The following is a 14704-nucleotide window of genomic DNA, read 5'->3' as shown; positions in this document are numbered from 1 at the left end:
CTCCCTCCCTCCTCTCTTCCCAATCCCTTCCCTCAACCTCTGCCCCCCATCCACCCCTTTCTCTTCAGAAAAGGACAGGTCTCCCGTGTACATCAGCCACGGCATATCAAGGTGCAGTGAGACGAGGCACCTCCCCTCCTCTTGAGGCTGGAAGAGGCAGCCCCCGCAGGAGGGAAGGGTCCCAAAGCAGGTAACAGAGTCAGAGAGCCCCTGCTCCCTCTGTTAGGAGCCTCACAGGAAGACCAAGTTACACAACTGTAACATATATGCAGAGAGCCTGGGTCAGTCCCACGCGGGCTCCTTGATTGTTGGTTCAGTCTCATGAGCTCCAATGAGCCCGGGTGAGTTGGTTCTGTGGGTTTTCTTGTGGTGTCCTGGGCCCCTCTGGTTCCTACAATCATTCCTCCTTCTCTTCCACAGGATTCCCAGAGCTCTGCCTAATGTTTGGCTTGTGGGTCTCTGCATCTGTTTCCACCGGTTGCTGCGTGAAGCCTCTCTGAGGATCGTTGGGTTTGGCACCAGTCTATGAGTGGAGCAGGGTATCATTAGGAATCATTTCGTTGACTTTTCTATTGCCAGCCATGTTTGGTTCTATCCCAGGTCTCTGGGCTGTCAACCCTCCGGGCAGTGCCAGGAGTAGGCTCCCTCTCATGGTATGGGTCTCAAGCTGGACTAGTCATTGGTTGGTCAATCCCATAATTTCTGAACCACCTTTGTCCCAGCGTATCTTATGGGCAGGGCAAATTGTAGGTCAAAGGTTTTGTGGCTGGGTTGGGGTCCCAGTCCCGCCAGTGGAAGTCCTGTCTGGTTACAGGAGATGGCCGGTTCAGGTTCCATATCCCCCATTGCTAAGTCTTAGCTAGGGTCACCCTCAGATTCCTGGGAGTTTCCATTGCACTAGCCTTCTCACTCATCCCAGAGATGCCCCTGATTCCAGTTGTCTTTCCCAGTACTCTCTCCCTCCATCCCCCCCACCTGATCCCCCCTGTTCCCATGCCCACCCCCCATCCAGACCACTTCCTCATCCACCTGTTTCTTCTATTCCATTTCCCCTCCGCAGTGACATTCATATGTCCCTACCTCGAGCCTTTCTTGTTACTCAGCTTCTCTGGGTCTGTGCATTCTAGCATGGTTATCCTTTACATCTAACATCTACCTGTAAGTGAGTACATACCATGCTTGGCTTTCTGGGTCTGGGTTACCTCACTCAGGATGATTTTTTCTAGTTCCATCTATTTGCCTGCAAATTTCATGATGTCCTTTTTTTTTTTTTTTTTTTTTTTTTTTCGACAAGTTTCTCTGTGTACTTTGCCTTTCTGGAATCACTTGTAGCAGGCTGCTCGAACTCACAGAGATCCGCTGACTCTGCTCCGAGTGCTGGATTAAGCGTGCCCCACTGCCCGGCATCCTTGTTTTTAACAGCTGAGTAGTACTCCATTGTGTAACTGTACCACATTTTCTTTACCCATTCCTTGGTTGAGGGATATCTAGGTTGTTTTCCGTTTCTGGCTATTACAAATAAAGCTGCTATGAGCATAGTTGAGCATGTGTCCTTGTGGTACAATGGAGAATCCTTTGGGTATATGCCCAAGAGAAATATAGCTGGGTCTTGAGGTAGGTCAAATCCCAATTTTCTGAGAAACTACCATAATTATTTCCAAAGTGGCTGTACGAGTTTGCACTTTCACTGTGAATGGAGGAGTATTCTTCTGACTCCATGTCCTCACCAGCATGAGCTGTCATTTGTGATTTTGATTTTAGCCATTCAGACAACTGTAAGATGGAATCTCAGAGTCATTTTGATTTGCTGTTCCCTGATGGCTAAGGATACTGAACATTTCTTTAAGTGTATCTCAGCCATTTGAGATCCTTCTGTTGAGAATTCTCTGTTTAGATTTGTACCCCATTTTTAAAATTTGATTATTTGTTTTTTAATGTCTAATTTCTTTTTCATTTAAAATTTTTTTATGCATTTTACGTACCAACCACATATTCCCCTCTCATCCCTCCTCCTCTTCCTTCTACCCCCACCTAATCCCCCCAACCTTGACCCAGATGTCTAATTTCTTGAGTTCATTATATATTTTGGAAATCAGCCCTCTGTCATATGTGAGGTTGGTGAAGATCTTTTTCCATTCTGTAGGCTGCCATTTTGTCCTTTTGACGGTGTCCTTTGTCTTACAGAAGCTTTTTAGTTTCACGATGACCCACTTAGTACTTATTGATCTTAGTACCTGTGTTATCAGTGTTATGTTCAGGAAGCAGTCTCCTGTGTCAATGTGTTCAAGGATACTTCCTACTTTCTCTTCTATCAGGTTCAGTGTAACTGGATCTGTGTTGAGGTCTTTGATCCACTTGGACCTGAGTTTTGTGCATGGTGATAGATATGGATCTATTTGCAATCTTCTTCTACATGGTGTCATCCAGTTAGGCCAGCACCATTTGTTGAAGATGCTTTTTTTCCATTGTACAATTTTTTTATCAATAAGGTGTCCATATGTGTGTGGATTTATATCTGGGTCTTCAATTCGGTTCCACTGATCCACCTGTCTGTTTTTATGCCAATACCATGCAGGGTTTTTTGTTTGTTTGTTTGTTTGTTTTTTTTTAACTGTGACTCTGTAGTAGAGCTTGAGATCAGGGATGGTGATACCTCTGAAAGTTCTTTTATGGTACAGGATTGTTTTAGCTATCCTGGGTTTTTTTGTTTTTCCATATGAAGTTGAGTATTGTTCTTCCAAGGTTTGTAAAGGATTTTGATGGGGATTGCATTGAATTTGTAGATTGCTTTTGGTAAGGTTGCCATTTTTACTATATTAATCTTACTGATCCATGAGCATAGGAGATCTTTCCATCTTCTGATATCTCCTTCAATTTCTTTCTTCAAAGACTTGAAGTTCTTGTCATACAGGTCTTTCATTTGCTTGGTTAGAGTTACCCCCAAGATATATTATTTGTTGCTATTGTGAAGGATGTTGTTACCATACTTTCTTTCTCATCCCATTTACCATTTGTATACAGGAGGGTCTGGTTTTTTTGAATCCAGTCACTTCGCTAAAGGTGTTTATCAGCTGTAGTTCCCTGGTAGAACTTTTGGGGTCATTTATGCATGTTATCATATCATCTGCAACTAATAATACTTTTACTTCTTCCTTTCCAGTTTATATCCCTTTGATCTCCTTCAGTTGCCTTACTGCTATAGCTGTATTGAATAGATATGGAGAGAGTGGACAGCCTTATCTTGTCCTTGATTTTAATGGAATTGCGTTAAGTTCCTCTTCATTTAATTTGATGTTGGCTATCAGCTTGCTGTATATTGCCTTTATTATGTTTAGGTATGTTCCTTGTGTCCGTGCTGTTTCTAAGACTTTTCTCATGAAGGAGTGTTAGATTTTGTCAAAGGCTTTTTCAGCATCTAATGAGATAATCATGTGTTTTTTTTTCTTTCAGTTTGTTCATATGGTAGATTAAATTGACAATTTTTTTTGTTTGTTTGTTGAACTACACCTACATCTCTGGATGAAGCCTACTTGGTCATGGTGGATGACCTTTTTGATGTGTTCTTGGATTCAGTTTGGCAGTATTTTATTGAGTATTTTTGCAAAAATGTTCATGAGGAAATTGGTCTGCAATTCTTTTTTATTGAGCCTTTGTGTGGTTTGGGTATCAGGGTAAATGGTGCGCTCATAAAGTGAATTTGGCAATGTTCCTTCTGTTTCTATTGTTTAAAACAATTTCAGGAGCATTGGAATTTGCTCTTCTTTGAAATTCTGGTAGAATTCTGGGGTGAAACCATCTGGCCCTGGACTTTTTTGGTTGGGAGACTTTATTGGCTGCTTCTATTTCCTTAGGGGTTATAGGTGTACTTAAATTGTTTATCTGATCTTGATTTAACTTTGGTAAGTGCTATCTATTGGGAAAATTGTCCATTTATTTTAGATTTTCCAATTATGAGGAGTACAGACTTTTGAAATATGACCTGATGATTCTCTGGATTTCCTCAGTGTCTCTTGTTATGTCTCCTTTTTCATTTCTGATTTTATGAGTTTGAATGTTCTCTCTCTACCATTGTCTAGATGTTGATTCCTGTGTTTGTCTTTGTTGGATGGTATTTTGTTCCTTGATTTCTATTTCCTCTCTGGTCTTCTGGCCTAAGTGGCCAGGGGTTCTGGTGACTAGTGAGTCTTTGGGAATATTCCTTTGACCAATAACTTTTTCTATTGCTTCAAGCCTCCTGTGAAAGAAGAATTATTAGGCTAGATAAGAAGAAGCAGGAAGATGAGAACAGAGAATTAGAGCTAAAAAAATTATAGACAATTAGGCCAAGAAAATTAGGAGAACAAGAGAGAAAATAAAGAGACATGCACAGAAGGATTACAGTATGAATAGATTCATCCCTTTTCCATTAATCTTTCCCTCGCTTATTGTTGCGTCTTCTTTGGGCCCTGAGAAGAGGTCTTTAAAGCCAGCCTTAAAGACTTCTGTTAAGCTGGGGTTTTTGAAGCCTGAAAGATCTCTGGGGGTTTGGGTGCTAACATTGCTTCTGTGGTTCCAAGTACCTGTGTGGTCTCTGGGGTTCTGGGTACCTGCTTAGCATCTGAGATTCCTAGTAGGCCTCCAGTACAGCAGAAGTTTTCAGCCGAAGCTATGGTCTGGGATATGGAGCTAGGGGTGGGGGTGCAGTTGGAGGCTATTGGGCCAGCTTTAGGGAGTGTGAGCTGGCTGTGGGCAGTGTCTTACCTCGGGTCCTAGTATCAGCCTGGCCTCAGGGGAAGCAGAAATCTTCTGCTGAAGTTGTAGACCAGAATATGGAGCCCAGGGGAGGGAGTGCAGTCTGGAGTTGTTGGGCAGGCTTTAGGGAGTGTTAGTAGGTGGCGGATGAGGTTTTACCTGGGGTCCGAGGACCAGCTTGGCCTCCAGTAAGGCAGCCATAGTTGTGGCAGCACAAATCTTTTAAACACTCAAAGCCCACCCCAAGTGTTATACTTTCTCCAGCAAGGCCACGCCTCCAAAGCCTCCCCAACCAGTACCATCAACTGGGAACCGAGCATTCAAACATCTGAGCCTATGGGGGGTGGGGCATCTCATTCAAATCACCAAATTCTGTGCCCACAGGACCTCACCCATCCCTCCTGTTTCTTTGTGCCTGAACTTCCCTCGCTCCATGCCCATCTCACCCCAGAACTAGAAACTAACTCTATTTCTGTAATTCTTACATTTCAAGAATGTCACACAAGGAAAATCTCTGAGTGTGCAATGGGGTTGGTACTATTTCCATTAATTCCATTTCTCCCAGGTCGCTGGGTGGACTCCACAGCGGTTACTGTGGTTGGCTTCACTGCTCCCTCTTTGAAAAAAAAAAAAAAAAAAAAAAAAAAAAAAAAAAAAAAAAAAAAAAAAAAAAAAAAAAAAAAAAAAAAAAAAAAAAAAAAAAAAAAATGAAAATGACTGAGCAGTTTTTTAGGTTGTGTTTTTTTTTGTGGCTTGATGCGGGTTGCAGCTGGAGAGACTTCACTACAGCTCCTCTTTGAAAAACACTTTGGCTGTGTGTAATTGGGGTTGTCACAAAAAAAAGTGTTGTGTGAACATCAGTGTGCAGGTTTCTGTGTGAAACTATGACATTTTGACACGGATGTGCAGGAGGGCAGTTGCTGGGTGGGTCATAGATTTCAGTGTTGTTGACTTTCCTGGTCTGTTAGACACAGAGTGGTGCTTCCTGGTGGTTTCAGTCTGCATTTCTTTCCCTACTGGCTCAGGATGCAGAACACCTTTTCCAGTATTTTGTGTGTGTGTGTGTGTGTGTGTGTGTGTGTGTGTGTGTGTGTGTGTGTGTATCCCCACGTCTGCAAGACTCACTCATCTTTTCCCTGTTTCCTAGATTTGGGTTTTGTTGTTGTTTTATGTGTATAGATAGATGTTTGCCTGCATTTCTCTGTGCACCATGTACACGCAGTGCTCATGGAGGCCAGAAGAGGGCATCAGACACCCTGGAACTAGAGTTACAGACAGTTGTGAGTGGCTATGTGGGTGCTGGGAATAGAACCTGGATCCTCTGGGAGAGAAGCTGTGCTCTTAACCACTGAGCTATCTTTCCAGGCCCTGTTCTGTTTTATTTTTGAGTCAGGGTCTTGCTATATAGCTGAGGCTAGCCTCCAACTCATGGTACAACTTCTGCCTCAGCCTCCTGAGTGCTAAGATTGCAGACATGTACCAGTGGGCCCAACTGATGGGTGTTTTTATTGGTGAGTTTTGAAAAGATTTTGACAAATATTCTAGACTTATATCTAGATTTTGTGGCTGTGTAGGTATCTTAGTCAGGGTTTCTATTGCTGTGAAGAGATACCACGACCACAGAAACTCTTGCAAAAGGAAAACATTTCATTGGGGTGGCTTACATTTTCAGAGGTTTAGTCCATTATCATCATGGTGGGACATGGTGACATGCAGGCAGACATAGTGCTGGAGAAGGAGCTGAGTGTCCTACATCTTGACTTGCAGGCAACAGGAAGTGAACTGTCTCACTGAGCATGGCTTGAGCATATATGAGACCTCAAAGCCCACCTCCACAGTGACACACTTCCTCCAACAAGGCCACACCTCTTAATAGTGCCCCTCCCTTTGAGGGACATTTTCTTTCAAAGCACCAGAGTAAGAGTGTTGGATGTGTGGTTTATAGGGATTCTCCTCCAATCTTCAGCTCATTTTCATATTATTTATTTTATGTGTATGAGTGCTCTATCTGCATGTACATCCTTATTCCAGAAGAGGGCATCAGATCCCACTATAGATGGTTGTTGCACCTCCATGTGGTTACTGGGAATTGAACTCAGGAGAAGAGCAGTCAGTGCTCTTAACCTCTGAGCCATCTCTCCAGCCCCCCTCATTTTCATCTTTTAACAGAATTTCAAAGATGAAACTTTTAATCCTGATGAAGTCAGCTTATAAATGTTTTCTTTTTATGAACTGTATCTTAGGTGTCAAATCTGAGGATTTTTGCCAAGGCCTAGATTCTGGAGACATTCTTCTAAATTTTTCTAAATGTTTTATAATTTTGCATTTTATATGTGTGTCATGATTGTTTGAGTTAATTTTTGTATACAGTGTGTGTGAGTAGAGATTTATCTGTTGACCATTCAACACTCACTTGCTCCGGCACCACCTGTAACCAGTGAGCATGCTTACGCGGCTCTCTTTCTCAGTTCTTCATTCTTCTTCATGAGCCTCTGACCCACTTTCCCCTAGAACACACAGTTCTTGTCATTGTGGTACTAAGTGGTACAGTTGGCTAGAATGAGGCTTCCTCCAATATTGTTATTTTTCAAGGTTGCTCTGGCTTTTCTTACTTTCATTTGTCTTTCCATATACTTCTTATCTAAGTGTGTCAAAGTTCCTGCTTGCATTTTGGTAGGAATTTCATTGAGTTGTGTCTGTTTGGGAGAATCATCATACCTGCTTTGTTGAGTTATCCAACTCATGAACATGGCATGTCTTCCTGGTGACTCAGCGCTCCTTTGACCATCCGTATTTTGTAGTTTTCAGCATTAAGGTCATATACATGTTGTAAAGTTCAGACAAAGGTCTTTCCTCCTCCTCCTCTTCCTCTTCCTTCTACAACTGTAAATATTATACTTTTTTAACAGAATACCAATGTTTATAGTAGGAAAATGACCAAAAATAATGTATAAGCAGATTGTGATGGTTTTAATAGGTGTGGCCCTTATGGACTCATGTGTTTGAATGCTTGGCCTATAGGAAGTGGCACTATTAGGAGGTGTGGCCTTGTTGGAGGAAGTGTATCATTCTGGGGGCAGGCTTTGAGGTCTCATGTGCTCAAGTTATGACCAGTGCGGCAGACACTGGGTAGATTCCTGCTGCCTGCAGATCAAGATGTAGAACTCTCAGTTCCTTCTCCAGCACTAAGTCTGTCTACCATGCCTCCTGCTATGATGATAACGGACTAAACCTCTGAACTGTAAGTCAGCCCCAATTAAATGTTTTTCTTTATGAGAGTTGCTGTGGTCATTGTGTCTCTCTACACAGCAATAGAAACCCTAACTAAGACACAGATGAATAAACACAACAGAGCCAAAGATTTCCAGCCTAGCCTATATATCCAAACAGGAAACAAGGACATTTTCTGAAGGGTTTTAAAGAGCAGGAGACAAGAGGCCATTGTGAGGTGACTATAAGGGGCAGACAGGCCCTCAGGCTGCAGCGGACCCTTCAGAGGGCTGACAGGCAGGAAGTATGGGTGTTAACTGGAATAGATCCCAGCTGGAGAACTGGAGGACTGTACTGCTGGGACCTTGTGAAGAATGCAGTCCCTCCTCTGTATTTCCTGTAGCTGCGCAGACAAGCAGGTCTGTCACACTGTGAGCTTGTTGCTTTTTTTTTTACCCAGAGACATCATTATTCAACAGAAATGAATAAGTTGCAATCTCTAAATGAGAACTAATGAATTCTCCCCAAGTGCCTGCCTTGAGGAGATTTCTATCAGGGTCCAGAACAGATGCTACAAGCAGCTAAGGATCCTAATCTGAGGGATATCAAATGAATCTAAGCATACTGAGTTCTTCACTTTATTCTTCTAGGTCAATTCTATCTGCACACTTTCAGCCCTGTCCTCACATACAGCTCCTCTCTGTGCCCAGCTTTCCTGTCCTCATAGTTTCAGTAAGCTCCTATGCTTTTGGCCTGATCTTCCTCTGTTCCCTCGTCCTCCATCTATCCTTCCTGGCTCCTCACTCCTGGCTCTCAGAAAACTCTATCAAGATCTGCCTTACCCTCTACAGAATCTCTGTCTTCTCTTCTCTGTGGCCACACGGTTCTCTGTCTCTGGAATTCTGCTCCAGTCCTCACTGCACCTGGTTATTGCAAAAAGCCCTGCTGTCCTCAGTCAATCTCTCTACTAGGCCTCTAGCTTAAGGGAAGGGGATGATCTGAAGTTCATTTGCACAAGAAACAAAGCTATGCATCTAGTAGCAGTGGCTCCAAGACTCAGTGAGGGAGTTAGTTACCTAGATGTTCAGCAGGTCTGAGAAGCTTAGCTGTTTGCCAAATGGTCTATACTATTTGGGCACACAAGAATTTTAATAGCAGAAGACAGCTGACATATTAAAAACTGGATAACACCAAATATTTCATAATAAATGGCTTGCCTTTTGACAGACCCTTGGCTGGTCAAAGTATAGCTTTAATACACAATTGAATCTCTATAATAAATGGAACAATGGAAGATTGATCACCCCATATTGCCAAAGTCAAGGTGGGTCAATCTCCCCAAATTCCTACTCCACAAAAAAAAATCTGTCAGATCTTCTGGGCTTAGCAGCTGAACAAATGCTGCCTTTGGGGTTTCTGTCCTCCCAACAACCACGGAGAGCCTTAGGATTGCTGCCTAGGTAGCTGGAAAGCTGTCTCACTTCTTAAATTTATCCTTCTCAAATATGACAATGTTCAATGACTAGGGTACCAGTTTAACAGCCCCAAGATTACAAGCACCTTGATAGCTCATTAATAAGTGTCCTGTTAAAAATACAGACAGGTATGCCTCATTCACAGACTTCATGGTATGGGAGAAACTGGTTTCAGACATAGCTTCAGAGGTTCAAAGTTTTAATACTGATAAATGCAGTTTTGATAAACTGATACAGCACTGATATAAACAATTCTTAGGAGTCCTTAAATTTCTATGGAATTTTTAACCCTTTTGCTATGATGCCAAGATGTAAATTTGTTCCAGCTGTCTGACAGATACCTGCAGGCTCCGGGGAAAAGTTCTGCTACTGTACCAAGACATCTGGTCTGATGAAAACTAGCGGTCTCCAGAGCCCATTTTGACCCCACCCATTTTCAAGCATATTTTGCAGTTTTGCTCCTCCTGCCTGGGCCAAGGCCAACCCACAGAGGGTCCTCCAGATGCTCCAGCCCCTGCACAAGCTCCAAGGATGCCAACCACCAACTGAGGATGCCAACTGGGATGGATGCACCCCACCTCCAGAGAAACAGCAGATGTGATGGTTCATGTACTCCTAAAGAACACATCCTCCCTCAATTCATTGCTGGTACCACCTCTCCAGGCTCAAGCGGGCACCTACCCAGCAACCAGAACCTGGTTTTCCAGGATGTCCCACGAAAGGCCTATCTGCTGTCCTTCCTCACTCATTCACCTTGCCTCTTTTGCACACCCAGGGCACTTCTCTGTTCCAATCTTTCTAGCAGTTATCATTTTTCCCGTGGCTAGTTCTGATGGCCCATGATAACAACCTATTTCTTTCTCCTAGCAACCTGCTTTCTCACCTCCCTCCAGGGACGGATGCCTGAGATCTCCACGATGACAGCCAACTAAATGTTTCTTCACTCCTACCTCCCACCCTGTCCCCAGCTCCCAACTTCCCCCTCCCACTTTGCCCCCAGATCAGCAGGAAGCAGCCTCGAGATTCAGCACCCTTGTTCCTCCACTTGCTGTCCATAACCCATATTTTTGTAATAATCAAAATGGAGGAATGTTGGCATTCTGGCCCGCCCCATGGGGACCTGCCCTTCGTCTGACATAAAGTTGCCTTTAAAAAGAAAACTCCTCCTCTCCCTCCCCCTCTCCTCTCTATTCCCATGAGGTGTACACCCCTCTCTCTATATCTCTCCTCCTTCCCTCCATTCCCTCTCCTCTCCCCTCAAAATAAACTTCCACGTGGACGCCGTGCCTGGGGTGTGAGTAACTTTCCACCATGCCACACCACTCACTGCCAAGTCTCTCTCACCCACCTGGGCACCTTGGCCCAACCCACCACGGCCTCCCATGTGTCGTATCATTACAGGGGGTACTTTGTAGGGAATAGGAGTGGAAACAAACCCTCATACCTCACAATCCGTTTCTCTTGAAGCAAGCGATCTGGTTGGCCAAGTTCCGCTGCTCTCTCGTTCCTGAAGTGGGTTTGGAGTTACCCTCCAAGGACATCAGAAAAGGAGGCTGGCTTCAGTGGCTCCCTCTAGTGTTCTGTGAGTGGCATGGCTGCATGTTCCCCATTCAGTAGCAAATGTCAGGACAGGGATGGATGTGGGGCCACGCCTGGAGAAGCTGCTCCTCCTGTCTGCTGCCGGAACTAGGTGCAAATCCTATTGGCTGGAGCCTGTTGCATGGACTGTCCATCAAACCCGGATCAGGTCTGCCTCATTGACAAGCCCTGCCTTTCACAGTTGTCTTCACCTGCGTTCTCAGCGGCAAGTGCCTCTGCATCTCACACTGCACCCCCTCATCTTCCTGCCCTGCTGTTTCCAGGAGGTCATCCTCAGCCTGTGTTCTCTCTCCTTGAACTTCTCCTGGGCCATGATGGTACTGCAGAGGTGGGAATGGGGGTACTGCAGAGGTGGGAATGGGGTACTGCAGAGGTGGGAATGGGGGTACTGCAGAGGTGTGAATGGGGTACTGCAGAGGTGGGGGGGTATGCAGAGGTGGGAATGGGGGATACTGCAGAGGTGGTGGTTGAATGGGTGGGGGTACTGCAGAGGTGGGAATGGGGGTACTGCAGAGGTGGGAATGGGGGGTACTGTAGAGTGGGAACGGGGGTACTGCAGAGGTGGGAATGGGGGTACTGCAGAGGTGGGGAGTGGGGGTACTGCAGAGGTGGGAATGGGGTACTGCAGAGGTGGGAATGGGGGTACTGTAGAGGTACTGAGAGTGGGGGTACTGCAGAGGTGGGAACGAATGGGGTACTGCAGAGGTGGGAATGGGGTTACCGCAGAGGTGGGAATGGGGGTACTGCAGAGGTGGAATGGGGGTACTGCAGAGGTGGAACAGGGTACTGTAGAGGTGGGAACAGGGGAGTACTGCAGAGGTGGGAACGGGGGTACTGCAGAGGTGGGAATGGGGTACGCAGAGGTGGGAACGGGGGTACTGCAGAGGTGGGAATGGGGTATGCAGAGGTGGGAATGGGGGTACTGCAGAGGTGGGAAGGGGTACTGCAGAGGTGGGAACGGGGGTACTGCAGAGGTGGGAATGGGGGTACTGCAGAGGTGGGAACGGGGGTACTGCAGAGGTGGGAGATGGGGGGAAGGGTACTGCAGAGGTGGGAAAATGGGGGTACTGCAGAGGTGGGAATGGGGTACTGCAGAGGTGGGAATGGGGGGTACTGCAGAGGTGGGAATGGGGTACCGCAGAGGTGGGAATGGGGTACTGCAGAGGTGGGAATGGGGGTACTGCAGAGGTGGGAATGGGGTACTGCAGAGGTGGGAATGGGGGTACTGCAGAGGTGGGAATGGGGTACTGCAGAGGTGGGAATGGGGTACTGCAGAGGTGGGAATGGGGGTACTGCAGAGGTGGGAATGGGGTACTGCAGAGGTGGGAATGGGGGTACTGCAGAGGTGGAATGGGTACGCAGGGTGGGAAGGGGGGTTACTGCAGAGGTGGGAATGGGGTACTGCAGAGGTGGGAATGGCGAGGGAGGTACTGCAGAGGTGGGAATGGGGTACCGCAGAGGTGGAATGGGGGTACTGCAGAGGTGGGAACAGGGAGTACTGCAGAGGTGGGAATGGGGTACTGCAGAGGTGGAATGGGGTACTGCAGAGGTGGGAATGGGGGTACTGCAGAGGTGGGAATGGGGTACTGCAGAGGTGAGAATGGGGGTACTGCAGAGGTGGGAATGGGGGTACTGCAGAGGTGGGAATGGGGTACTGCAGAGGTGGAATGGGGGTACCGCAGAGGTGGGAACGGGGGTACTGCAGAGGTGGGAATGGGGGTACTGCAGGGGTATGAATGGGGTACTGCAGAGGTGGGAATGGGGGTACTGCAGAGGTGGGAACGGGGTACTGCAGAGGTGGGAATGGGGTACCACAGAGGTGGAATGGGGTACTGCAGAGGTGGGAATGGGGGTACTGCAGAGGTGGGAATGGGGTACCGCAGAGGTGGGAACGGGGGTACTGCAGTGGTGGTAATGGGGTACTGCAGAGGTGGGAATGGGGGTACTGCAGAGGTGTGAAAAGGGGTACTGCAGAGGTGTGAACGGGGGTACTGCAGGGGTGGGGAGTGGGGTACTGCAGAGGTGAGAATGGGGGTACTGCAGAGGTGGGAATGGGTACTGCAGAGGTGAGAATGGGGGTACTGCAGAGGTGGGAATGGGTACTGCAGAGGTGTGAATGGGGGTACGCAGAGGTGGGAATGGGGTACTGCAGAGGTGGGAATGGGGGTACCACAGAGGTGGGAATGGGGTACTGCAGAGGTGTGGATGGGGGTACTGTAGAGGTGTGAATGGGGTACTGCAGAGGTGGGAATGGGGGTACTGCAGAGGTGTGAATGGGGGTACCACAGAGGTGGGAACGGGGGTACTGCAGAGGTGGGAATGGGGGTACTGCAGAGGTGGGAATGGGGTACTGTAGAGGTGGGAATGGGGTACTGCAGAGGTGGGAGTGGGGGTACTGTAGAGGTGTGAATGGGGGTGCTGCAGGGGTGTGAATGGGGGTACTGCATGGCCATACAGTTTATAAGTACTATAAGCTTCTGAGTGACAGTTTTATAAGCAGGCTGCGGGACTGCAGGGGATTGGCGAACCCGGAGAGAAATATTCCAGCTACACAGATTCCGTGATTTAAAGCTCCTGCCTTTATCTAATAACCATGCTGGTGACATCCAGCGACACAAACTATAATGTGAGGCGATTCCTGGCTGGCTAGGAGGACAAAAAAAGGCCTCCGCATGGTGGAGCCACACTTCCCCGGGCATGAAGGTGGTCAGACCATGCTGTGTGAGCACAGGCTGAGAGTGCCATGCTGTTAGCAAAAAGATGTGTTAGAACAATCTTCCTTTCTGAGTTTAGAAATATATCATGAAACTAAATAGAATTTCCTGTGCTTTCTTCTCCCAAACCAGGGACCACCAAGTGCCCTGTAGTGTGCCCTAGACCTACTGGCATCCACTGCTGATGCTGGCACCTTCAGTGTGCCAGCTTTCTCCCCCTACACTCATCTTAAGCATCTTGTTTCCTGAAGATACAGGTTTCCAGACCCATCTACTGCTGATGTGCTTGTGTTCGGCATATAGAGTCTATATTCTCATCCCAGATGTTTCTGATGAATCTCTAGATTGGAAAACAAGGATTTTAATAATAAATTAGCCTTAATTAATCATCCAGCAAAAAGTACCCATGGCTAACTACTGTTTGATACATAGTTTTTAGGAGAAAAACAGGGTAAGGAAGCTATACAGTCCCTCAGCCGTCAATGTGAGGAGCATTTAACCTGAGTCTTCTGGATCCGAAGAGCAAACAAGCCCTCACTGCAAAAAAAAAAAAAAAAAAAAAAAAAAAAAAAAAAAAAAAAAAAAAAAAAACGAGGAAACCAAGTCACCAAGTCTCTAGGAGCTGAGACCCATGCTGGTGTCCCCAGGCCTGACACAGACCTTCCTGCCACTTGCAAAGCTTGGTAAGGGGCGAACAAAAGGCTAGAGATGGCGGCTCTTCACACTCTCGTCATTGATCTTTGGAGACAGGCTCTTGCTATGTAGCCTGGCTGGCCTGAAACAACACATGGACCAGGCTGGCCTCGAACCTGCAGGGTTCTTTCTGCCTTAGCCCCCCCCCCCTTTATAACAGGCATTTGCCACCTGCAGCTCTTTCCATGACCCAGGCACAGGTGATGGGAACAGGACAGGGTTGGGGACTTCCCGCTCCTGTAACCCTGGAGCTTCATTTCCAGCCTTGAGGTAGAATGAAGG

At 46.6% G+C, this 14704-nt stretch overlaps 1 long non-coding RNA gene across 1 annotated transcript; it reads right to left on the bottom strand.

The window, feature by feature from the left end:
* Window positions 1-428: 428 nt before the first annotated feature.
* LOC119086879 lies at window positions 429-11390 on the bottom strand. Its single transcript, XR_005090264.1, has 3 exons — window positions 10861-11390; window positions 7450-7614; window positions 429-523 (listed from the first exon to the last, which is right to left on the bottom strand). It is a non-coding gene; the product is annotated as an uncharacterized LOC119086879 (long non-coding RNA).
* Between the last annotated feature and the right edge of the window lie 3314 nt (window positions 11391-14704).

The sequence above is a fragment of the Peromyscus leucopus genome, chromosome 8a, assembly GCF_004664715.2.
Source record: "Peromyscus leucopus breed LL Stock chromosome 8a, UCI_PerLeu_2.1, whole genome shotgun sequence".
In the NCBI taxonomy this organism is placed as follows: domain Eukaryota; kingdom Metazoa; phylum Chordata; class Mammalia; order Rodentia; family Cricetidae; genus Peromyscus; species Peromyscus leucopus.
Note: the sequence above shows the minus strand (reverse complement) of the source record. Positions and strands in the feature narration are given on the sequence as shown.